The 25788-nt window shown below is 45.7% G+C and overlaps 1 protein-coding gene across 1 annotated transcript in view; it reads left to right on the top strand.

Annotated features, from left to right (window-relative positions):
• The first annotated feature begins 456 nt into the window (after positions 1–456).
• Positions 457–25788, top strand: part of RAB30 (RAB30, member RAS oncogene family) — a 42737-nt gene continuing 17405 nt past the window's right edge. The window contains 1 exon segment of the mRNA XM_034074445.1: positions 457–1013. The gene's annotated coding sequence lies outside the window, so the exon portion shown is untranslated.

The raw sequence follows: 25788 nt of genomic DNA on the forward strand, positions 1-25788 counted from the left end.
CTTCAGGGCCCTGCACCACACAACTCGCCCCTCCCGCTCAGCGACTCTGCAGCTTGTCCCTTCTCTTTTACCCACAACACACAAGCTCCGTCCATTCCTGAGCCCAAACCTTGTTCCCATCCTCCCCCTTTTCCGACATTTTAACCCGGCTGCCCGGCCGCTTCTCCCGAGCTAAAAACACCTCACGCCATCAACATGGCGGCCGCACCACCTCCTTCCTCACCCCGTCTCCCTCCCTCCCGCAGCCGCGCATCGCGGAGCCTGCCGGGAAATCGAGTCCTCACCCAGCGAGCCGCCTTCCGGAAGTGCCCTCAGAAAACTACAAGCCCCAGAATCCCCCGCTGCCTGCAGAGGCCAGCCAATGGGGAGGCGGCGGCGTGGCCGCTCGCCCCGCCCCGGCGGGCGAGAGGGGTGATGTCATTGCCCAGCGGGCGGCCGCGGGGGCGCCGCCGTTCATTGTGCTTCGCCGGTGCCGCCTCCCGTTGCTGCGGCCGGACACGGCCGGGGGGGCCCCGCTCCTGCTCCGGCCCCCAGCACCGACCCGGGGCCGCCCTGCTCCTGCTGCAGCCCGGGGGCTGCCCTGCACCCATCCCCGCAGAGCGGTGCCTTGCACCGGGCCCCGCTGCACCCATCCCGGGGGGGCTGTCCTGGCCCGACGGTGCCTCAGCACCCATCCCTGGGTGCTGCACGGGGAGGTGGGCTCAGTACCCATCCCCGAGAGGGGCTGCCTTGTGTCCAGCCCCGCTGCACCCATCCTGGGAGCTGCCCTGCACTGGACGGGCGGCTAGCACCCATCCCGTGGGGAGCGGGCTGCCTTCCACCCACCCTGGGGGCTGCACCTCAGCGGGGTCATTCCAACACCCACCCCGGAGCGTGGGGGCTGCATCGCACCCGGCCCCGCTATCCCCATCCTGGGGCCCGCGGCTGTGGCTGCTTCTCCCATCGCCGGGGACCGGCTCCTGGCTCCCGCCTCGTTTTATGGTCGTGGAGAGGGAGGAAAAATCCCAAACCAGGTGAGTTCTGCGCTTCTTTGCTGTAATGTGTGTGTGGTTTTCCTTCTCCTTTTACCCCCCGTCGTCTCCCGATGCGCTTCCCCGCGCTGTGCGGGGATGAACGGTGCCGAGCGGGGCTGCGCTGCCTTTCCCTGTTATTGCTGGAAAAGGAGGGCAAAATAACCCGCAAAACCTCTAAATCGGAGAAATACGGAGGGGACGAGCACCCCTCCCTGCCCGCTGGGCAGGCGCGGTACCTCCGCGGCCGCGCTGCGCGTCCTGCAGCTCCGGGCATCCCGAAATACCGCTGACAGCGTGGGGGACACGCAGACCCTGTCCCGTTTGTCTTCCGCGCTATGTAGTAGCGGAAGATAAGATAGGGTTTTAATTGGTGTCTGTGAATTGGTGCTGAGCACCAGCGAGACCCGGGGCTCCAGGGGAATGCAAAATACAGTGTTAAAGAGTTGAATAAGCCAAGTCTGTTGCAGGATGGGGTTGGAGTGCTGGGCGCTGTGTCGTCCGGATGCTGTGTTTTGGCACCCACATTCCTCCCTCTTTCAGGGAGATTTGGGTTGAATGGCTCAGTTCTAGCTGTGTGCACTTGGTCCAGGCTTCTTCTCCAAGTCATATCACGAGTGTCTGTCTTCAAAATCATTGCTTGGTGGTTTATTTCAACTTCCAAACTACCACTCTGGTCTTTTTGCCTTTTATCTTGAATACAAGAAGTGTATATATTTTAAACTTCATAAAAACTTTGTGCTCCAGCAGAGCTTCGTTTTTAGCGTGGCTTTTTTGTCTCCCTGTTCTTTGCTGTTTGCGAGGTGCAGTTCAGAGTTTTGACTTGAACGGTGTGATGACATTAGTGCAGTATAACTAGTGGTACATAGCATCAGAAGGTTTTATCCCCTTCTGCATGATCACTGTGGTCCCCAGCCATCTAATTTTGTGCTGTGTGTGCTTGTCTCAGATCTATCAACATCTTTCCGTACCCTTTAAAGTGAATCTGTTCCAAAGCCTGACTTGGAGGCTGGTGAGAGCAGGAAGAGAGCGTGCAGCTGAGCTGGTTCATCTTATTTCCCCTCCTTTCCTTCTGCTGCGTGTTTGCTTCTGCGCCTCTCTGTGTAACTGGCACTGTGGTCCTCTGGCAGCCTGTCCCTGGAATCCTCGGCGCTGGGGGACGGGTGACATGAATGCGGTGGGGACAATGAAACTCCCTGTTTGGTTGCATCAAAGTGTTTGTAAACACCAAGGCGGTGGTTGGGGTGTCCATATGTGCTGCAGGGCCTCTTACAGCCTTCCCTCTTCCACTGGGATAAACATGCTGCATCCACACCTACTCCTTGCATTTATTTTATCTGGGTTTGTTCCTTCCTTCCTCCTTATTACTGACTCAGAGGGGAAGACCAACAGTGGCGTGCAGGAGTTGCCTTTGTTTCATTGGTCTTTTTTAACGTTTCTATTTCCTGGAATGACATTTTCCTCTCTATTTTACAAGGGAAGGGAAGGGGTAATCTCATGGAGGGTTTCTCATCTCGGCTGTAAAAGAAGTTTTATAGCAGTGATTTTCCTTGCTGCGGAGAGAAGGCACTGGAAATGAAGTGATAATTTAAAAGTGTAGGCTGGGAACTGTTCAGGGGAAATATTGATACAGAATTTGGGGAGAAAAAAGCAAGGAATCCATGGCCAGTGGTTTCCTATTTAAGTAATGCAATTTTGGGGTTTATCTTTTTGCTTTATTTTATTCTGCTTTGATAGAATCCCAGACTGGTTTGTGTTGGAAGGGATCTTAAAGCTCACCCAGTTCCAACCCCCTGCCAGATGCAGGGACACCTTCCACTAGAGCAGGATGCTCCAAGCCCCTGTGTCCAACCTGGCCTTGAACACATCCAGGGATGTGGGACATCTCAGAAACACCAGCTGGACACCAGCTTTCTTATATGCTCTTTAGTGGAAAGATGCTTTAATGTCTCCCTGAGATATATATATCTATATATAGAATCATAGAATCATGGAATCGTTAGGGTTGGAAAGGACCTTAAGATCATCCAGTTCCAACCCCCCTGCCATGGGCAGGGACACCTCACACTAAACCATATCACCCAAGGCTTTCATCCAACCTGGCCTTGAACACTGCCAGGGATGGAGCATTCACAACCTCCCTGGACAACCCATTCCAGTACCTCACCACCCTAACAGTAAGGAATTTCTTCCTTATATTCAGTCTAAACCTCTGCTGTTTCAGTTTTTAACCCATTACCCCTTGTCCTATCACTACAGTCCCTAATGAAGAGTCCCTCACCACCATCCCTGTAGGCCCCATATATTTCTATTTACAAATATGTATTGGCATTTATGCTTGTTTTGTTATTTTTTTCCAGACTTACGACATTTGTTGGATTTAGAAAGACTTGTGATAATATGTACTAGCATTTTCAAGCTATATTTACTACAAGCAAGCAGTAGGTTAGAATACAGCTCGGAAATATACTCTATTAATAAGATGAGATTTTGCCTCTCAGCAACCAAATATAGACATATAAAAATGAACCAAAAGACTAGAAATCACTCAATAGGTGAGTGATTGCTGTTTAAAAAGCACAGATGAGCCAAGGGGCCCTTCCTCTTGAGTAATTTGAGTCTGCAAAGGCTTAAGTGCAATGTATGCATTATTTGTGATTCAAGAAGTCCCCAAGATGCCAATTGCTGGCAGCAGAGAGACTATACCAGGAAGGCAGCAGTAAATATTTCCTTGGTCTTTTACTGTTTCCCCAATTCCTTACTAATGTCTTACGAGTTTCTGGAAGGGGATTCAGGCTTGGTGGTCTCATGGTCATATTCTGTACAGTTTTCTTGTGTTTTAGTCCTGTTCTAATCAAAGAATCATAGAATAGTTAGGGTTGGAAAGGACCTTAAGATCATTGGGGACTGATGTTGATTTGCTTTATCAGCATCACCTGTGTGCCCTGTGCTGTATTGAATTGCTCATTCCAGAACTGTTGCAAAAAACAGTTCAAACTGCTCTGGGATACTTGAGTGTCTCACAGTCTCATGTATGGAGGGACCCAAAGACTGGTGAGTTGAGGGGAGGTGGGAAGAGCCAGAGCTGGGACAGACCGTTGCTGCCTCTTGAGCTTCATCATCTTCTGTGCTTCAGAGCGGAGCTGTGAGAGGACAGTGATTTCTGTAGCCTGGGGCTGGGGTCTGGTGAGGCAATTGAAGGGAGGGATGGATGGGTGGATGGGTGAAGAAGGCTTTTTAGGGAGGAACTGAGCAGTTGCTTTCCAAACAGGCAGAGAAGGGAAGGTGGGAATTGGGGAGTGGGAGAAAGGTGTCTGTGAGCAAATTGAAACCTCCATTTGTCACCTTCCTGTGAAAGAGCTTTCCCTCTGTTAGCACATCTATGCTATGTGCTCCCTGGCTTCCCAGGCCCAGTTGCTTGTAGCCTGAGCTGGAGTATTGTGGCTCTAATGCAGGTGGTAGAGCTGGTTTTAGCTTTGGAGCTGCCCTCATTTGGTCCTTGTTGTGGTACCCAAGCTGGCATCCATCAATTGGCAAATTGAGGTGCTTGCTTTAAGTTCTGTGGTGTGTCCCAGATAGGTGTATCTGCAGCTGGGTTTTGTTTGGGGTCAGGTATGAGGTTGTTGGCATTTTCTTATTTTCACATAAAATAAAGCCAAGCAAGAGCGATAACAGCTGTGGATTTGATAAATTCCTCTTCTAATTTTAGGCATATTGCCCTTCATTTTTAGGGCAGGACCAACACTTTGAGTGCAAGCCTTGCTGTTGGCAAGCACAGAAAAGGAGTTGGGAACGTGCGAGGAGCAAGTTTGTGCATATTGCCAAATAACCACCCAAGCAGTGCCAAAGATGGAGAGGTTCATTGCAACAGGGTGGCTGGCATAGCAGGGGTGCAGAATGTAGCACAAGGTGGGCATACCCTGCAGGAATGAGGTGGTTCAGATAAGGAAGCTTGTATGAATGCATGCAGAACTTCTGAGTGGGAGATCTATGGGACTATAAAATCATCTTCTGTATTATGGATGGGTTCCCAGCATCAAAAACATCAACGTGGCTGGAGAGAGCTTGGGGCAGCAACAGCCCTGTTTTGGCTGGAGGACAAATGAGCTGACCTAAGGCAATGTTTTGATTGACTCTCTAGTTTCCCTAATTTCATTCTGCATTAAGTCCTTCGGCTTCCTGCCCCCCCAGTGGTTCAGTCAATAGCTAACTAAATCCTCATTTTATTTTTAATGGCACTCTTACAGCAGAAGAGAAGTGATCTGTCATGTTTGTCATGTAATCCATGCTGGCCTGTGCATAAATAATGCATTTAAACTGGGGGGGTGATGGTTGAGTCAAATATTCCTCAGGTGCTAATATGTTGAAATAATTAGGGCAGAACAAGGATGAACTTGTCCCTTAAAATCACTGTCAGTGTTTAAACAGAGCCAAGACCACATTAAAGTCTGTTGCTGCTACAGTAGTTTCATAGCTAATCTGTGCTATTAAACACTGGCCCTGCCTAAGGTACTGGTGAGATTTGTGTTGTGATGTCTAATGATTTTTATCTACGCAGGGTGAAATCAAATGAGGGCTTTGTTGCACTGAGCTGGGGATAGATATTTAGGTTGCAAACAGCTTGAGACTGAATCGCTATTTGTCATCTTGCCTCGCCTGGAGTTACTGCTCCTGCTGCACCGTGCTCTCTCTGTATGCAGAGATGCACTCTTCCCTAATACACTTAAGGCAAAATTTAAACCACCCGTTTAAACTAACCCAGCTATTATCTTCCTGACATAATTAGGGAATGCTTGTACAAACAGGGGAGAGAACCTTCAGTAAGGTTTTGCCTTGCTTGATGCGGATAGAGCCTGGCGGAAATCTGCTGCTGTGCTTTTAGAGATCACAGGGTACCCTGTTTGTTTTCTTTCCTTTGAGCAGAAATGCCTTCTTTTAGGTACTGCTGCACTAAGTTAACTTGTAACCTTTAAGTATCTGAAGAGTGTTTTCTTTCAGACCTTGAAAAGAGTAATGGGAAAGGGAAGAGAGGAGAGGAAGGGGAGGAAAGGCTGCGCTGGCGTGAAAAGAGATGAGCTTGCACATGGGTTCTCAAAAGACTGCATCCTGCTGCATGGATTTAAAGGGGGAAAAATAAAGGTGTTGGAGATGCCAAAGTGAGCAGAAGTCAAGCGGTGCTTGTGTAACTCTGTCCTGCTAAAGATGCTCTCCACGGAGAGAGGGACTTGGTGCAGGGTCCTGGCAGCCTGACCCACTGCTGCAGTGGGCTGCTTCCCTCTGTAGTGAAGCTACCAGAACTCTGCTTTTCTGCTTAAGCAAAAAGTCAGTTACTCAAAGGGCAGCATTTGTGCCTTTAAAGTGGGAGTATTTGTGGTACAAATCCAGCCTATTGTTTGCAAAAGGCAATTGCCATAGAACTACCATCCCATAGGCTGGTGCTGAGCCTTGGTGCCAATTTGCTTGGAACAGTGAAGAAAATTAATCCAGCTGTGTGTGAGAATCACATCCTGCAGTAGCAATCAGTTGCATGTGCTTTTCCAGAGTGTTTTGGAGCAAGCAAATGTAAGGGAGTTTTTATTGCTTCAGCAGGAGAGATCACTCCATTACCTGGCGATGGAAGTATCTGATCTCTTTCCAGAGTAAATACATGGTTAGAATAGAGTGTTTTTTAGTTGGAGAGACCTACCAGGATCATGTAGTCCAACTGAATGACCACTTCAGGGCTGTTCAAAAGGTAAAGCACATTGTTAAGGGCATTATTCAAATACCTCTCAAACACCAACAGGCTTGGGGCATTGACTGCCTGTCTGGGAAGCCTGTCACAGGTGTCTGACCACTGCCTCTGTACAGAAAGGCTTCCTAACGGCCAATCTGATCCTCCCCTGATGCACCTTTGGACCATTCCCACATGTCCTGTCACTGGATACCAAGGAGCAGAGATCGGTACATCCTTCTCCTCCTCCTTGGAAAGCTGTAGAGAGGAATGAGGTTGTCCCTCAGCCTCCTTTCCTCCAATCTAGACAACCCCAAAGTCCTCAGCTGCTTCTCACAGGACCTGCCTTCCATCCCTGTCATCAGTTCTGTTGCCCTCCAACAAAGCTGTGTGGAGTGTTTCACCTGGGGTGTCACGAACTGGGACAGTACCATCTCAAGGGGGACTGCTGACATGCTTGTTCCCATCTGCTTTCTCCATGCCTGTTTTCCATATGCCTAAGCCTCTCCTTGCTCCAGTGCAGCCATTCCATCTCCCCTTTCATCTTCATTTTTCTATCTAGTGATGTTCAGCAGTAACCTTTAGGAGCTTGGATGCTCCCTGATGACAAATGAATCTGGACAATGCTGTGAATGGGCATAAATGGAGACTCATCTGAAGGAGATGTGATGCTAATAAGGAATAGATTACTGAAGATGTTGGGCAGGAAGAACAGTGTGCATCCGATTAATAGATGGGCCCACCTATGCTCTGCCCTGTGGGGGATGAAACTTAGGGTGTAGGAACTTGTGAAGCCCTCTTGTCTTTCTATTGGTGACTCTCTTTCTCCAATACCCATTCATCCATAGATACAAAAGTGGTGGCAAATCCAGAAAAATCTGTGCTTCAGAGAAATCCCAGATCCATGCTCAGGATGTAGATCAACACCTTGAGTTGAGAGGTTTAATGGCAGCATTCAGCTTTACGGGCCATCAAAGAACAAGTGAAAGGGATTGCCAGGATTAGAAGAGAGGTTTGGGGATTGCTGTGGTGGAGAGAATGCTCTCAGTAATGAAAAGCTGACTTGAAGAATAATAATTAGCACTTCTGTGATTTAAATTTCATTGCCTGAGCTCGGAGTAATGGAAAAATGGATCAGTCAAGGCTTTTTATCTAACAAGTTTCTAAAGGAAGCCAGCTTCATGTCTAATTAGTGAGAAGTTCTCCATGGTGTCATCTCTTATGCTTCCAAGGTCTAACACTTGGTGTTTTTATGATAGTTGTGGCTGCAGCATAGGAATATTTGCTTAAAATAACATCCTTTAAAAACATAGGAAGACAAACTTGTATATGGATTTATGTATTGGACAAGCTGAATTCTTGTTAGTGACCTCCAGAAATCCCCTAAGGGGTCTCTGTGCTGTGTGGTCTTGTTCTTCTGTTGCTTTCTGATGGCAGAAGGATGTGTTAAATTCTGTCTTCTCCAACACTAGAGATTCAAGCTTTATTATTATGGCCACTGAACTTGATTAACAGAGAGGAGATGGCTGCTACTTGGCAAATAATACTTATTAGTTTTGTTCTTGCTTTATAGCTATTAACTCAAATGCCTGCAATATAAACGTAGGGTTGAAAAAGCTTTCTGGACTCATTGGTGTCCCTGTTAGTCCTCTGGAGGCATCAGGTTATTCCATCCTGAGACAAGTAACCTTTGGAGGTGCGTATTGGGCAGCCTGAAATTGCTGTGGGGATATCAGTTCATTTCTGTGCACTGGGAAAAAGATTGAGAGACATAACGTTAGCCTTTTTATTCTTGCATCTCCCCTGAAGTTCATGGTGTCCTGTGGAGAACAAGTATTAACTCGGATAAATCTGTGCTAATGAGTCGAATTAAATCCCCAGCAAAGACTGGAATAATCTATAGCTTTCACAAGAGAGTAAGGGCAGGTTTGGGAATTCCATGTCTCTGGACTAATAAGGAGCCTGGGACAGCATCAGGTTCTATGTCCTGGTTAACTGGAGATGTAGCTGTAAGTTCACTCTGTGTGATGACGGGGTTGGGCTATACTCTCTTTCTTTGTAGTAGCCGTTTCTGTGGCTTTCAAGCTAAAGGGGTGGTTTTAACACAGTTTGCAGCAAATCCCATGTTTTGTATCTAAACTACACACAAGTGAAGCGAGTATCTGCTCCATTGCAATTATTCTGGTCCTGTGGGCAATGGTTGTCTCTTGTCTGTAGCCAACAAAAGACCAGGGCACCCTCTAATTCCTCCTATATCTAATAATATACTCTGATATTTTATATATATATATATATATATATACATATATATATATATATACCCTGATATAATATACCCAGATATATCTGATAATAATACCCTCCCCCCCAACGGTAAATATTTGCTGTTAGGAGCATTTGGGAGTTATGGGGGGATTCTTGAACAATGTTTGGTCTATATACAGAAAAAAATCATGCAAAGACTGTCTCTGAGCTGTATGTACCAGAAGCTTGAAACAGCAGAAGCAGAGTCGGTGCCTGATTTCTCTATTGCATTTGTCCTTGTTCTGAACAATTTGTTCTTTCTAAAAAGGGAGCTGTGCCCATTTTCTTCAAGCCAGCAGTATTCACATTGCTAAAATATGGTAGCAGCATTTTGCTTGGATAGATGGATGCGTGTGTGTGTGCGCACATGGAAAACCCCCAAATAAACCCAGGTTTCTGTTAACTCTTTAATTCCAGCAGGCAAATGGCAAGTCTAAAGTCAAGCTTTTCACTCTGGGATAATGGATTTCTGCCTGACCTATTTAGGAGAGAGAGGTGTGAGCGTGTGACTCGGCTGGAAACTGCTTTGAGGTGTCTATAGGAATGAGGTCTCCTCTTGTGTTGTGGCCTGCTGGTGGCCATTGGCATGCCCTGACCGTCTCTTGCAGGGGTGTAGTGGATGCTCGATGCAGAAACAAGATGTGTTTTTTTGGCAGTTGCTAACCCAGATTCTGAAGTCTCTTTTGCTTCTCACAAAAACTGGAAAACAAACTTAAATATATCCATACTGTGATCCTGAGGGATTCTTGGTATTTCTGTTGTGTTTGTAAACCTTGGAAACTACTTTAGTTAATGCAGAGTGTTTCCCTCTATGAGGAAATCATTCTTCCCTTTTAAGTATCAGTTCTATTGTCAGTTCTGCAGGAAAACTGTCTTGGTGCAGATGCAATTAGCTGTGCAGGTAGTTGGTCCTTCTATGTCACCAGAAAGCATTGACTAAAATGTCTTCAAATGCATGGGTCAAGTTGGACATCCTTGTGTTGGAGAGGATTGAGATTCCCCTTGTCTGGTGCCCATTATACATGGCTATGATGGACCATTCCTGAACTTCCTACTGCAGGCACAAGTGTAGTACAGGGAATTTTTAAAGCTTCTTCTCAAGCTGCTGCATGACCAGAGATACTTGTGTTTTCTATCATGAGTATCTTCACTTAACACGTTGTAAACCTTCGGTCTTTTGTCAATGGCCATCCCATTTATATCAGCGTTGTCTCTAATCTGTTGTGCTTCTGGATTTGGGATCTGCTTGGTTAAGGCCAATCTTAGTTAATCTTTCTTGCTAGGTTAGTTCCTTTAGGACAGTGTCTCTGGGCTGATTCACTTTGCAGCCATGCAGGTTGTTACCTTGTATTTAGTAATAAAAAGCATATCTAAACCCATTCCCCCCTTGTTAGAAATCCAGAACTGGAGAAATCCGAAGTAGAGAATTGACTTGCACAAGGAAGTACAGAGGAAAACATCCACTGAAGCTGATGCTGTTGGAGTAAAGGAGGCCGATTGTGAAATAAATATTACTTCAAGTGTCTCATGAAGTTCTACAGTTCTACAAAAGCTGTTGCCACAGGGAGGAAGAACCTGGGGTGAATTACAGCTTGTTTACTGCATCTGCCAGTCAGCGTGGTGGTGAGCACGTTGCATCAGATCATAGAGTAGCCGTTAGTAACCAGGCCATCCTGCTTAAATGTCAAACTCCTTGCTGGAAAAATGTGTGAAACTGCATAAACGTTCTTTCCATCTTGTTAACACTTGTTTCACAGTGTTCCTCATTTTGTTGGATGACATCAGTTCTCGGAGATACGGAGGACGGCTTTAAATATATCTCCTGGGCAATGCTGGGTGATGCTTAGTTAATGAGTTTAGTTATTCTGGAGGGTTGGTCCATTCCTGGTTCTTCCTCTAAAGCAGTTTTTGAGGCTTTCATTTCTCTTTCTTACTGTATTTTATGCATAGATTTGATTTTATTATCCATAACAAGGCTTTGGGATAGGGTTTTTATCTGTTCGTACAGTGAGAATCTGCAGTTCTCTGCATTCTGTTTGTGTTGCTGTAATGTAGGTAACCAGTGCTGTAACCTTGGGGGTGAATAGCCACCAGTGGTTTTGGGGAATGCCAATCTCCTTCATTTCACTGCAGATCAATCTATAGAATTTGAAGCTTTGTCTAGAAAGAAGTAGTTTGTACTCTGAAGGCGAGACAATAGAATTCTGCATCTGTTGTGTTTATAGGCAAGTCACTTCTAAACTTCTGTCTCCTGGTTGCCTCCGTCTGTAAAATGGAGATAACCTCAGAGGGTTGCCTTGAATATTCATCAGTGATTTATTGTATGCTGCTGAAGAAATGTGTTACAGGAGATGTTAATGACGCTTATTGCTCAGCCCGTTGATTGGGATTTCAAACATCTGCAGTCTCCGCACTGAGCTCTAGCAAATTCTTAACTGGCCTTGGCCTATAGGTGACAATCATAATTCCCATTATGTGGGGCTTTTCCTTTGGAAGAGCTCCAGAGAGTTTATAAACTGGAATGCAAACCATAGTGTAAATATTGCCTTAGCAGCCACCAGCTATTGGTGGGGTGCTGCGTGATAGATATTGCAATGCAGCTGGCAGCCTTATGTGAGAGGATAGAAGTAATACTGCAAGCAGTGGAGGTGACAAGGGCAGGGAAACAAAGTGACACTACTGGAACTGTGATTTTTAGCTTTGATATGATCAGCGATTCCTGGAGATCAATGACTTCCGTGTGAAACACAGCATTTTTGTTGCAGTGCTTTGATGTTGGTCCAATTCCAGTTGAGCAGAAAGAGCCCTGCTAGCTCCCAGGGGTGGGTTTCTTGCAGAGTGTGTGCATTTCTGTATGTCTTGGTTCAAATACCATAGTACCACAATGTGATTTCAGTGGTTTCTCAGGCTGGTGCAGCTGTTTAATGTCTTCTTATGTAAGCAAAAGGCACAGTCCCTTGCTCTGTACATCCAAAAGACTGGAGAGTGTATCTGAATAACTTACTCTTAAACTGGAAGTCCCATTAACCCTAAATCCTTACAGAAAGTATAAATTGGCTGAGAATTTGTTGTGTTTGGTTGTATTTGTTCACTGAATGTTGGAGCCTTGGCTTCTCCCCTGAATTGTGGGCACCGAAGTTGGGCTGTCTGCAGTTGAATGTTGTTATTGTAGGTCCCAGGCACTGTCACTGGAGAGAGATGGCAGATTCAGCAGTGTGCAGAGATGCTTGTCTCACAGTTTGGTAGGGAAGCCAGCCCTCGTGTAAGACTAACTTGGACATAGTGGTTAGCTCCTCAAAGGTAGGTAAGACAAAACAGTGCTGCTGTGTACAGCATAATCTGCCAGACCAGTTAATGTTCAAGTAGACCAGACACAGGGCTCAGAGTTGTCAGATCACTTAAGGGGTTCATCTTTTGTGTCCCATGCAGGAGGAACGTGTTTTGGAGAGGTTTTGAGCGCTTTCAACTGAGTGCTGAAACTTCAAGGTCTCAGAACCAATATTGTCTTTGTAATCTTTCCTTCAGTTACTTTTGAACCTGTTGGCCAGGCTAGATGGTTACAAAAGCATGTTTTCCTTAGAAAATAAGGTTAAATTTGAACCCTAAAGTGTGTATAACACTTCAAGAGGAGAGAAGCTTGTTGAATTCAGATGCTTCTTTGGCACTGCTCATCCAAAGCTTTCCTGGTGTAGAGAAGAGGTTGCATTCTATCATCTTTAGGCTTGGTGTAGGCAACCCAGTATTGCTGTTTGGAGCACCCTGGGCTAATGGAGACCTCAGCAGTCAATAGAGCACAGTTTGAGGCTTGGCTTCCTGCCTGTCTCTATGTGTACACCCATCTTTACAATAAAAACAAATCAGAAAGTATAGTTATAGCCTGGTGGATGAATTTATAGTTCTGAAGTATCTTACGTTGCTGGGATTGTTTTAAAGCCTCTGTGTTCAGGATTCTGGTCTTTCCAGATCCTTAAAACCCCATCAATCCTTTATTTTGCTAGGCCTTACCTTTCATTAAATATATATTGATAACAGTCAATGACTGCATTAATGTTTAATCCGATATGTTTTTTCCGTTTAGGATCCCATTCATCTATATTGCTGTAATCGATTCCTCCTGGACATAGTGTGGTAATTAGAGGCCAGACTGATTTGCAAGCATTACTGTGACATGTGTAGCCAACCTGCCTCGTTTTAATTCTTCCATTACCTTTCCTTAGGACTTTAATTGTGCACCATCTCCAGCAGGATGCAGAAGGAGGAGTGTGAGCTTCTCATTTGCATGTTAATGGCACTTTGTCTGGGAAGGTGTTACAGGGATTCGAGCAGTGCTATGCAGGAAAAGATAACATGCCCAGTATACAAACAACTTTGATGGGTAATGGTTCAGATCTTGCTAATAATAAGGGCCTTTTTTATTTGTGGTACAGTAAATACACCTTTCAAATGGACAAAGCAATTGGTGTGATTTAGGCAGAAAAATTGTTATGGAGAACGCCTTCCTGTAATCAGCATCTATCTCCTCTTGGGAAGGAAGGGCTTGTAACTTGTGTGTCCTTTTTAAAGGGGTGATGTATTGATTATTAATGTGTTGTAACACATAGGAATACTTGGAAAAGCTATACACTGAAACCAGCTGTATTTCTCATGTGTGAGATATGTTGCTAGGAGTGTGGGCTGTTCTCGGGAGGCGAAGGACATGTATGGGTTATATTGTGAGGCTTGTTTAGAATTGGAGGGATTTGGTGAAGTCTCTGACACATTATTCTCCAGATTTTGGTTTTAAAGAAGAACATTTATCAATTCATCTAACCCTGACGTGGATCACAGTGTGCCTCAGTGTATGATTGGTGTCATTTGTCCTCTTGTAAAGGACAAGCTTATAATGGCATTTTGGCTGCTCCTGGGGAAGTAAAGATGCTCTCCATTGCACCTCCCCTTCTGTGTGTGAACAGGCACAGAAGTCCCTGTAAATATCAAAACCACATCTCATAACACTTCAAATCCATCCTCACAATTCCCTACTCTGCTTTTTGCAAGAAACCTAAGCCCTGTGCTTCAACTTGCTATCAGAGCTACTGAGCCCGGAGGGATTGCCATTCTCTGTGGATTGGACCCTGAGGAAAATGAATGGCATGGGAGTAACAGCCTGACATTTACATTTAGGAAACAGTTGGATAAGCCTCAACAGGGGGAATTTGCTGCTTCAAATGAAGGGCAGGATCGTTTCTTCTGCCTCTTGCTGCTGTTTGTTGCTGCATCTCATGGACCATCATTGCATCCTGTGCGAACACAAAGCACAGCTTCCATGTGCGATCAGAGCTCAGCACTTTCTAGTGGGTGACAACAGGTCATGGTCACAAAGATGCAAGGAAAAGCCAGGTAACAGCAGCATTTATGAGCAGGGGAAAGCTCAGTGGGTGTTTGCAGGGAGATCTGGCCACACATGAGGGAAAGAACAACTGACACTGCTGCTGTTGTTGAAGGCAATTAGTGGGATGTAGGGTAGGCTGTAAAATGAATGTTAAAAGTAATAATGAGGAGTTGGGAAGCCAAGGAAGAAAGAACAACAGGAAACCCTGAAGATGTGAATAAGGAAAATTGGGAAGATTGTCCTTCAATGGGATTCTTTTGTTGTGGGAATGCTGGTGATCCAAGATGGGATCTGTCAAGGCCAGAGAGAGACAATGGCAATAACTGAGATGTGAGGGGATGCTGCTTTGGTTTAATCCTGAAGGGACTTCATTTTAGAAGGCTTCACTGATGCTCTTCCACAGGAAAGAGCTCTCTTTGCAATAGAGATTAAGCCAGTTCTTCATGTGAATGACCTGTGTGAACAGTGAAGCTGCTGGCTGGGGAGAGAAGAACCTTCCTCTGGAGCAAAGAGAGGAAAGTGTTTAAGAAGAGGTAGATGATGTCTGGTTTAAGCTGGAAACCTTCCTTGATAAGTATTGGCTACTGGAGCTTCAGAGATGCTGTTGCTGTCCGGAAGTCTTCCAACCTGTAGAATAAGGAAAAATAGTATTTCCTTGCTGGTCACCATTTTCCCACCAGCTTTACCAGTTCATTCTGCCTGCACAATGTTAGATTGGGATAGAAAGTGTTTCTACTGGACTCTGGGGGCGCAGGTGGCACTAAGGCATTAGTGACTAGGGGAGAATTTGGGCCGAGGGATGTGGCCTTTCTGCATGAAGAAACAGTGAAGACCCCCTAAGGAAGGGCTGTTACCTTCCTGCAGCACCTTGGAGTGCGTAGGAGAAGCTAGAAGAAAGAATTCTCTATTTTGGTAGCTGTAACCTTGTTATCATGATGCAGATTTGAAGTTACTCTTAATGATGAGGAGAGGGGGGAAATGTACATGCTGTTTATGCACAACTTGCTCTTCATTTGCAATTTAAAGGATGTACATATGGGCACGCATGTGGAGGAATGTGTGCTTGGATACTCCCTCCATGCAACAGTTAAATACTGAGTAAAGCTTTAGAGTTGTAACTCTGACCTTTTAAAAATGCAACAAGCCTCTTTCAGTGTGATGGATCCAAAAAAGATGTGATATATTCTCTCAAAGCACAACTCCTATTTGTTGCTGGAGTCTGTGCAACCTCATATGAAGAGAACTCAAATCATGCACACCGAGGTACCAACAAGTAGCACATAACAGAAGGGAGAAGAACATTCTGAGAAGTAGGCAAAGCAGAAAAGCCACACTCATAGGGTCTGTAACACTCCCCTTGTGCTCTTAAATAACCCACTGATATTTGGGTTACTTTCATGTTTGAATTACTGGTTGTAGTCATGTAACAGCATGATGAATGAATAATTTAATTCTATATTTAATGGTGGATTCCTAATCCCTACATGCTCTTCATAATCAGGGTCTGGATCTGTCCCAGTAGTGCATTTGTATTGAGGGTGAAGGGGATGATATTCGCAACCATTTTTGGACCTCATTTTGCTTTAGGGCAGACACAAGAGGACACAGACCAGCTCCTAAGAGCACTGCACTGTATTCACTGACTGCTTAAGTGTAATAAATGTACAAAGAAATGCTTTCTGTGTGATCCCAGTTATCTGCAACTCTTGCATTATACCTGGGAAGCCTCATTCAGTGCTTTACCCAGATTTGTGGGAGGGGGAAGAGAGATTGCTAGTTGCCAAGAAAGGGAACTCAAAGCACTTGACATGAGAACTTGGAGCTGCCAGCAGTAACCCCGGGCAGTATGTGAGGCTACTGCAGAGCAGCAGGAATAGAGCTGTGAACCAAAGCAGTGGATTAGTGAGCCCACAGTGGAAACCTGGATTTCCCCACTGGAGGTGGAGTTCTTCACTCCCAAGTCTACAAAGGCTTTTTTTTTCTGATGTGGAACACTTGTCTTTGCCACAGGCCAACCTACATTTCTATGCCAAAGCAATGCTGAAACCTGTCCCCTTGTATTGTAGCACAAATGGGGATGCTTGACACTTAATACCTAATTTTCCCTGATTGTCTTTGGCGTTTTGTGCTTTTGACTGAACCAAAAGCCTATTTGTGACTTACAAGCCATGTTTTATTAAAGGAATGTGTTAGCTGGGCTTGTAGTGACTGTTGTTAAGTCTGGCTTTGGGGTTTGCACCCAAACCCCATTTGTGCTCAGTGTTTAAATTCAGATTCTCAGATCCAATGTGCAGTCTCAACAAAAAACACGTCTCCATTGCAGTTTGGAAACCCTAAAGCTCCCAAGTTTGTCTCTGTAGGTGGCTGGCGGGTATCCTTCCAGGGTTAGGGATCATTCTTGCCACTTTATTCTTCCCATTGTCCCCTGTGAGCTGTATTTCCCCTGCCCTTGTTTTGCTGTGCTGGACACAGATGCTCCTCTGTGCAGTGTTTCTGGCTGGGCTAAATGCCTTGGTGCTCCACCAGCATCTGCCTAGACATCTTTATCCCAGATTCATCCTGTATCCTTCTGTGCTTCCTTTTTCTTTGTCTGTTTCATCCAATAACTTCTTCCTTTTTATATTCCTAACCCAAATTTGCCTCACAGTTTCTTTAAATAATTTCTTTTTTCCTTTAAACCTAGATTTTTTACAGCTACAGCTTGTTTCCTTTCACCATCATCTGTAGCAATTCATAGTACTGCCAGCTCAGCAAATACCCCAGTCCAGATGAAGCCAGTTCTGCAAGCCTTGTTACCCTGCCTGGATTCTTCACCACCACAGCAGCTTCTCTTCTGCTTTCTATCATGCATGCATCCAGCTGTTGAAGTTGGCTCAACTTAAGTTGTTCTGCACATGGCTATTGCAGAGGTTGTGCTTATGCTGCAAGGGTGCAGCAGCACATATTAACAGTGAAGGTTTCTCCTGGAGAGAAACTAAATAGACTGGAGCACAGAGCGGCTTGAAAAGGTGATTCAAAGCTGGGATTTATTCTTGTTGGACTTAGCTCACTGCAATAAAATCGTGCAAGTCATTGCAAACCCTCTGGTTTCAGAGAGAGAACTGCTGACTTCTTAAATCTGCCTTTGAATTCAAGCCTGAATGTGTCTGCCAAAGTTCCTTGCATAGAGCTTTGCAGGATGGGTGGATTTGGTCTTATAGTGGTGCTTCAGAGCAGTACATATAGTGACTGTTGCATAGGGACCCAAAAAGTCGTCTTATATTCTCACTTTTAGTCTTGGTCTTTATCTTTGTCCAACATCAGGACAACCTTTTGAGGCTTTTTTTTTCCCTGCTGAAAGGCTGATATGCACAAGAAAAATCATCAGTTTGTTCTCTGATTTGTGGTGCAGTCCTGGATATCCAGTTTCAATCACATGTAGTATAGAAATACATATAGAGAGGTATAGAAATAAATACAGATCTTCTCTAGAAGTTCTTTCTCTGCTTTAGATGAGCTCTGTTAGACAGGGATTCTGTTTATAACTGATGACAACTTGCTGTGCAATAGGAGCTGGTGCTTATGCTTTGCTTTATACTTGATGGGAATGTGCTGTGCTAGGGGCAGCAAGGCCGCACTTGCATTTGGTAGAGTAAGTGACACATTGAAACATGAAGAGGGAATTCTGTATTTCACCAAATGAAAATACCTTATGTATGCTGAGTTTTGAATTACAAGTTGTCTTTCTGGGTAGACTGCCTGTTATTTTGAAGAACAAATGGTGGCAGTCCAAATAGTTTTTCTGTAGAGCTGGAGAAATGCGTGAAGAGAACAAATGAGATGCTTCACATCACCATAAAGCACAGTCTGGCTTGTGCCATCTCCTTGGATAAGCTGTATCTTAAAGAGCAGTGTCAGTCTATATGTGTATGTATGATGCTGCTAATAAAGTCTTTTTTTTATGACTGTAGCACCTTTCCTTCAGGATTATGTGTCAAGATCTGGAACACCTGAGTGTAACCAGCTGGCATCAGCCCTGGGACAAAGTCTACTGGTCAGAATGAAAACCATTTGCTCTGTCACATCTCTTCAGCTCAAAGGAGTTAAACTGTATGATGTTCCACTGTGTGATGTTCCCACAGTGTGAGCTAACTCCAGTGTAATACCTTAAGCAGAATTATTCTTGCTTGGTTTTTGTTTTCTTTTTGTTTTCTTTTTTCTTTCTGAGCCTGTCTCTTAATTCCACTTTGCCCTTTGCTTTCTTCTTTACCCATCCCTCCCCACATCCACCCATGTTCATAACAATCCAGACATGCTCTGGATCACAAACTGACTATCGAGCCAGCAACACTTGCAGGGAAGGGATGCTCTGGCTGGAGCCCTGTGCAGAAGGAGTCTTGTTTCTATGGGTTTGGCTTATTGCCTGGGTGAAAGAGTTCCCTTGTCCCCTGGGTTGTGATTGCATTGCCATTAAGTTCAGTAGTGTTTCAGCTCTGCAGTGTGGGTAAGGGTTAATGTAGGAGGCTGGTGAAACAATTCACTGTTGGAGCTGAAAAAGTTACTGTGGAAGCCTTATCTGGTGCTCAATACGAAGTGACCTCCTTTTGGTATGTGTGGGCTGTAGATGAGAAGGTCAGCATCTCACCCGCAGTCCTGCAGGCACAGCCAGCCAGGGGGGATTACGATGATGAATCTGTCCTTGTGCCTCCTACCCAAAAGATAAAGGATCCAAACTAGCTATCCTTGTGTTATCTCCAGCTGATTTGCATGGGCATCTCTGATTGTGGCTCAGTTTTGAGGGAGAAGCATGGTTTTGTGGTTGTGATGAAGGCTGTGCAGTGCTGAGCTCTGTGACTTTGGTAGGACATGGCCCTTGGTGTACCTATGTACATACCTAGAAGTGCGGTGGTGCAGTTTCATACACAGCTGCTTTTTGGGGAATACAAGGGAAGGAGCTTGTGGCTTTCATTAGAGAAGGGCTGCTTTCCAGCCAGCCACACGTGTGTGGTTGAGCAACTTGTGGTCCCCCCTGTGCAATCACAGTGGATGGGGGTGGCAGAAGAAACCCCTAACCACCCGGGAGCATTGCTTACAACATCGTACAATAAACATTATTCCTTAGGGTCCTGTTGTTCCTTCTGGAACAACAAAAGCCCTTGTGTTGGAGTTGCAGAAGGGGAAGGGCTGGAGACTAAACCAACTAAGACCTGGTGATGAAATGAGTATTGTAGATCTGCCATGTGGATAGCCTTGTTTCCCAGATCTTTAGTAGGCAGCATGGCTGGAAGGAGCAGGTTCTCTGGGGACCTGCTGCTGAAGCTACAGCCAAACAATCTCCCTCCTATATCCAGAAAACCTACTGTTATGGAAGGTGTGTGGTGCTGCTGGTGTAGGCAGGGTGCAAACTGCTTTGGGGTGCCTGTGTTAGAGCAAACCCTGGGGTGTCTTTGCTGTTGTTCCCTGCCAGATTAAACCTCACACGAATACCCATGGGTTTGGCTTGCTTTGAGAACACAGGAAGGAACTCTCGTTACTGGGACACATGGCAAGAAGTGATGCTGGGTGTTGGAGCAGGGGAGCGGATTTGTGCCACTGCCAGCTCCCTCTGGCCATGCGGTGCCAGCAGCTTCCCAGGAAGCCGGTGGTGGAGCTGCCATAGAGCCGAGACCCCCCCTGTAGCTAGTTCAGGCTCCCTTTGGCAGGCAAGAAGTCACCACGTCTATAGGCACATGATTCTCATTACCCGCGCCTGAATGTCTGCTGGGGCTGAATAGCCTGAATCCCTGAGAGCTGCTCAGTGAGGAACAGGGAACGCTTTCCCTGGGAGGGAGCAGCTGTTTAGATAGAGTGTGCAGCGGGTTCACTAGGAAAACATTCCTTTCTCGTCATAAAAAGGGCATTTTTGTGTCTCCTTTCCTCTAAAACACACAAGTCAGAGTCAGGGGTTTTCGTTTGCCATGACAACCAGTGAAACTGCCGAGCCATGTGATTTCTCTATCCTTGCTATGATTAAATCTCTGTTTTTTAAGGCCACGTTGCTAACAGAGTTGGGCAACATCAGGTGTTATTTGTTTTTCTCATGTTGATTAGACAGGATTTCATTTGCATCCTTGCTTGGGAGCTGTAGAGAGCTGAAGGATGTTGATACTTCCATGATTTATGGTAAGAATGGTGCCTTAGTTCAGAATCACTGCATTGTACTGAAGTCTCTTTTGAGGCAGTGCTGGTACCGAGGGGTCCTGGCTTTCACAGGATGAAAACCATCGTGGGATCCACCAAGTGCTGCTGAACAGTGATGATATTCAGAGCCTTGGAGATGTTGATACAAACAGCTTTATGAGCCCGTAAATCTTTCCTATTATGCTGGGGCAAGGTTGTGTGAAGGCAGAAAGTGGGATGGACATGACTCTAGATGCCTGGTCCATATGAGGACTCCAGTTGGCTCCTGGTCTGAGCACTTGAAGCTAACTGAAAGCCTGGGGGGTGGTGTTACTGTCAGCAGAGCTCGAGTGCCAGCATTTATCCTCTCTTAAAAATTGCTATCTTCTGCTTAGGAATTTCCTCAGGGTGCCAAATATAGACCGAGCACAAGAAGCAAACCCAAAAACCCAGCCCCAGGAGCTGCTCTGTTGCTAAGGAATAAAAATAAATGGTCTCAAACATGGTGGGGATGTGCCAAGTTGTGTCCCCGTGACCATGCAGCTGTGAACGGGAAGGTCCCAAGCTGGACAGTGACAGCACTGCCCAGGCTGCACACATTGTATTGGCATCATTTTCTGTGTAGGGTGGGCTACTGCCTGTAAACTAAAGGAAATAACTTCCTGCTTCCTAATATTAGTCCTAAAGAGGTCAAAACTTCAGTAGGCTGCCAAGAGGTCAGTAGTTGTAAAGGAGAATCTGTATTTTTATGGGGAGATCTCTAATGCAGCAATGTCTATATTGGAAAAGCCCTGAGAGATCATATTTGTGATGGGAACATATTTTTGAGCAGAGATGGAATCACAGAATGGTTTGGGTCTGAAAGGACCTTAAGATCATCCAGTTTCAAACCCCCTAAAAACTAACCATCCCACTAAAACATGTCACCCAAGGCTCTCTCCAACCTGGCCTTGAACACTGCCAGGGATGGAGCATTCACAGCTTCCCTGGGCAGCCCATTCCAGTACCTCACCACCCTTACAGTAAAGAACTTCTTCCTTATATCTAACCTGAGCTTCTCCTCTTTAGGTCTGAACCCATCCCCCTTGTCCTATCACTACAGTCCCCTGGTGAAGAGTCCCTCCCCAGCATCCTTTGTAGATCTTGGTCTATGCCATAGGGTCGATGAGCATTGACAACCTCAAAAGGGTGACTATTGGTGCTGCAGACTCTGCAGCTGAGCCATCACCTTCTCTCCAAATGCAAATCTCTATCTGCAGATCTCTGCAATAACTTATTAACCTGTGTAGCTGGATGCGGGGAGCACAGGTGTGCAGAGGGGAAGACATGATTTATCTGGGCTAGAGAGCTGTTGCGACTGACATGGCCTTTTAATGTGTGTGTGCACATGCAATGCTTGGGTTTAGGGGAGCCTGCCTGCTTTAGTCCTCAGAGGTACCGCTTGCTGCAGCTCTAAATAATAAATCTCAAAGACCCTGCTTCTGGAACACATTTTGGTTTAAATTATTTTCCAAGGTTCCAGGCTTTTAGATGAGCTGTTTGAGTGATGTCCCTGCAGTGCAGGAGGCCAGAGCTGAAAGCTCCCACTAAAGAGCTGCTTCTTTGCTTTTTGGGGTTTCTTTTAGTGTCAAACTCGACCTATGCAGCCTCTTGATCTGCAGCTGGCCCGAGGCTGAAGTGAGGTTTTAACAGCAGATAGCTGCCCTAGATGAGTAACTGTACTTTTGTGGTGGTTTAGGACAATGAAGAGTTCTGTAATCACCTGAAACTATAAAGGGGAACTGAAAACAGGCTGCATGTTAGCGTGTGAGCTAAAATATAACCCGGACATGAATACTGCTCTTTATGAAGAGATCTGCAATATCCTCATAGAAATCTTACTCATGAGTCATGACATTAAGTTACCATTATAAATAAACCAGTTAGAATAAAGATACTTTTGCAAAAATGGAATTCTGGGGTTTGGGCTGTAAAATCCACTTCTATTATCCCACCCTAAATTGGATTGGGGGTAGATTAAGATTCCCATCTGGATTGGGTCCCTTCTGCAGTTGGCAGGGTACTGGGTGCAGGCAGGGCTGGTAACCTTCCCTTTGGGAGGCAGCAGGGCTTACACCAGCTTAAACCAGCCCTGAAGCTACACCCAAGTCTTTATTATCTCCACTTTCTTCCCTCTCTGAACCAGTTGTTTTCATGGAACATCTGCTTCTTTGGCAGATTCTCATGGTTTGAAACTGTGCTGCAGTGTTTCTTTGCAGAGAGGGATGCAAGGAAGACTTCCCCATCAGCTCAGCCTCTTGCCAGATGGGCCTGGCTGATCCCAGCTGAGGGGTTTCCATCAGATGAGAGCACTTGTAGAGGGACAACACTTGCACTGGTGCTGCAGTTTTGGTAGGAAGCAGAAGCACATGTTTGGGTGCGCAAGTCATAAGTGTTATGTGCTTCCCATCTGGAAACTGGAGGTGATGAACTGTGGAGCACTGGGTTAATAATCAGCCTAGGAAGAGCCTAGACCCGTCACCCCAAACTTGATCTAGGGCCTTCTGGTTTGGGATTTCAAGCTCATCTTTGGAGGGAATAGGGACATGGGAGATGTGAGCTTCCCATGCTTCCCTTAGCTGCTCCAGCATCTTCTCTATCTCCTTCTTGTAAGGATTTAAATATACCGATGGTATTGCATTGCCTCTGCCATTTTAACAGGAGTATGTAACATTGAGCTCTGTTTTATTCCTCCATCACTTCATGTTCAAGAAAGCTATCATATCTGGAGGGGAAACCTTCCTTTAAATAGCATAGCGGAGACAGAAGTCCTTCCTGAAAGCAGATGTGGTGTTGCCACCTTTCCTGCTGTGGTGGGCACAGCTGCCATGTGGCTGGGTGATGCTGCACATGGGGGAGCCTCCAGCTGGAACACAGTTTCACTTCTTTGTTTCTTTATGTAAGTTGAAATAAAAACCCATCAAACTCCCCCTTTTCTCTTAGAAGTCCTAATCTGTAGTATCGGGTTGTGTTCCTCAACTAGGAGGCATGCCTCAAAGTTTGGCCTGGGAATACCAGGCTTCCTCATGTGGCACCAGGAAGATGCTGCCCCACAGAATCCAAATGCAAGCAGCTGATTGAAGGTGGGTTACCTGCACTGTGCAACTAATAGCCCTAATAACTTTGAACTCATTCCTGGAGAAAGCTCCTTCAAGCAATTGTCTTGGGGAGGCTTCTTCACTGCACTTTGTGCTGTGACATGAAACGTATGAGAGGTGCTACTTAGAAGTCGAGCTCATCTCAGTGAAGTGTTATAGAATCATAGGATGGTTTGGGTTGGAAGGGACCTTAAAGCTCATCCAGTTCCAACCCCTGCCACGGGCAGGGACAACCTTCCACTAGAGCAGGTTGCTCAAAGAGTTGTCCAGCCTTGCCTTATCATGGCATGGCACAGGAGCATCATACATGGTGCTTGTATGGACCCTGCAGCCCAAGCTGCAGTGTACCAAACACAGCTCTCTGGACACTGATTTCAGGCATGTGACAGCAAGATTAGCTGAGAGGTTGAATTGTCACTTCTGCTAGATTTGATGGAGAAGTGATGTAAGAAGTGATGTAAATCCCAGCAAACTGAGAAAGTTGGGGCTGTTCAGCCTGGAGAAGAGAAGGCTGCGTGGAGACCTCATAGCAGCCTTCCAGTATCTGAAGGGGGGCCTACAAGGATGCTGGTGAGGGACTATTCATTAGGGACTGTAGTGATAGGACAAGGGTAATGGGTTGAAACTTAAAACAGCAGAGATTTAGGCTGGATATAAGAAATAAATTCTTTACTGTGAGGGTGGTGAGGCACTGGAATGGGTTGCCCAGGGAGGCTGTGAATGCTCCATCCCTGGCAGTGTTCAAGGCCAGGTTGGATGAAGCCTTGGGTGATATGGTTTAGTGTGAGGTGTCCCTGCCCATGGTAGGGAGGTTGGAAACTGGATGATCTTAAGGTCCTTTCCAACCCTAACTATTCTATGATTCCATGAAACCACAAGCTTCCTTAAGCAAAAAGCAAGAGGTTGAAATAACTGCTTATTATGTTTTTAATTAAAAAGCGTTCTTACACAACAAAACCTTATTAACAAAATGTTTTTCTTTTGTTCAAACCGCAGTCTCTGGCACAAGCAAACCAAGATGGTCAGTGGCAGCAGGACGTGTCATTCTAGCTAGAACTCAAGAAAATTCTCTTGCTTTTCTAACCCAAGCTATTTAATGTACATATTCATATATCACGATACATTTATGGACTTATGTCACTGGTTAATGGCACGCTTTGATTTTTACTTCCGTATTTGAAGCCTCATGTGAGCCGTGATGTTCTTGTAAATATTTTTATTGGAAACACTTTAGTTCTAACAGCTCGTCTTGTACCTCTTCAGGAGCAGCGGTGGCACTGCCTTATCCTGCAAGTGTGTTATCAGAGCCTTGTCACCAAGTGTCAGAGCTGCTCCACGTGTGACCATGATGTCACCTAACCTCGTGCCAGCTCACTGTCAGGAGACTTCTTTGCCTTCTACCTGGTTGACAAGCATAAGCCCTTCTTTTAGACCAATGGTGAATTGTTTCTTTGCCTCTGTGCAGGCTGTGCAACCCCAAAACCTTGCCCATCTTTTGGGAGCAATTTAGGCTCATCCTGACCCTGCACCTTGTTTCTAAAGTCAGAGGTATTCCCACGTAAGGTCCTGTTGGGTTTCCCAATTTCAGTGGATCAGGTCTTTGTGCAGGAACTTTATTTCCCGTTATGAAGAGCTGGATTTAGGAAGCTTTCCTGGCTTTTTCTGTGCAAGACACATTCCAGTTAATGCTTGGCTGTAGTTTTAACTTTTTTCTTTCCCTTCAGGAAGAGTCTGTTGTTTTTGAGTGCATAAAGCAGCATTTTTGGCTGGATTTCTAGCAGTGCAGTTTTCCATGCTTGGAAGTCAGCCTGTGTCTGCTGTGCTGGCTGAGGCTTTAACCACTTCCATGCAAAAATATGTTGCTGCAGAGCATACAGCTCAGTGGTGGCATGACTTGCTATAACGTGATCAAACCAAGTGCTGTTCTGAGCATGCAGCACTGGGTCTCCGTGTCCAGGCATGTCTTAAGAGATACTTACAAAAACATGTGTTAAGGTTGCACTGACTCTTTGTAGTCAGAACCCAGATTCTGGCAGGAAATGGGAGTTTGGGGCAGTCCTTATGCTTGGAAGATGCTGTGTATCCCGGGTGTGCTGCTGCTGGTATTTGGCTTGG

Source organism: Melopsittacus undulatus, chromosome 2, assembly GCF_012275295.1.
Source record: "Melopsittacus undulatus isolate bMelUnd1 chromosome 2, bMelUnd1.mat.Z, whole genome shotgun sequence".
Classification (NCBI taxonomy): Eukaryota; Metazoa; Chordata; class Aves; order Psittaciformes; family Psittaculidae; genus Melopsittacus; species Melopsittacus undulatus.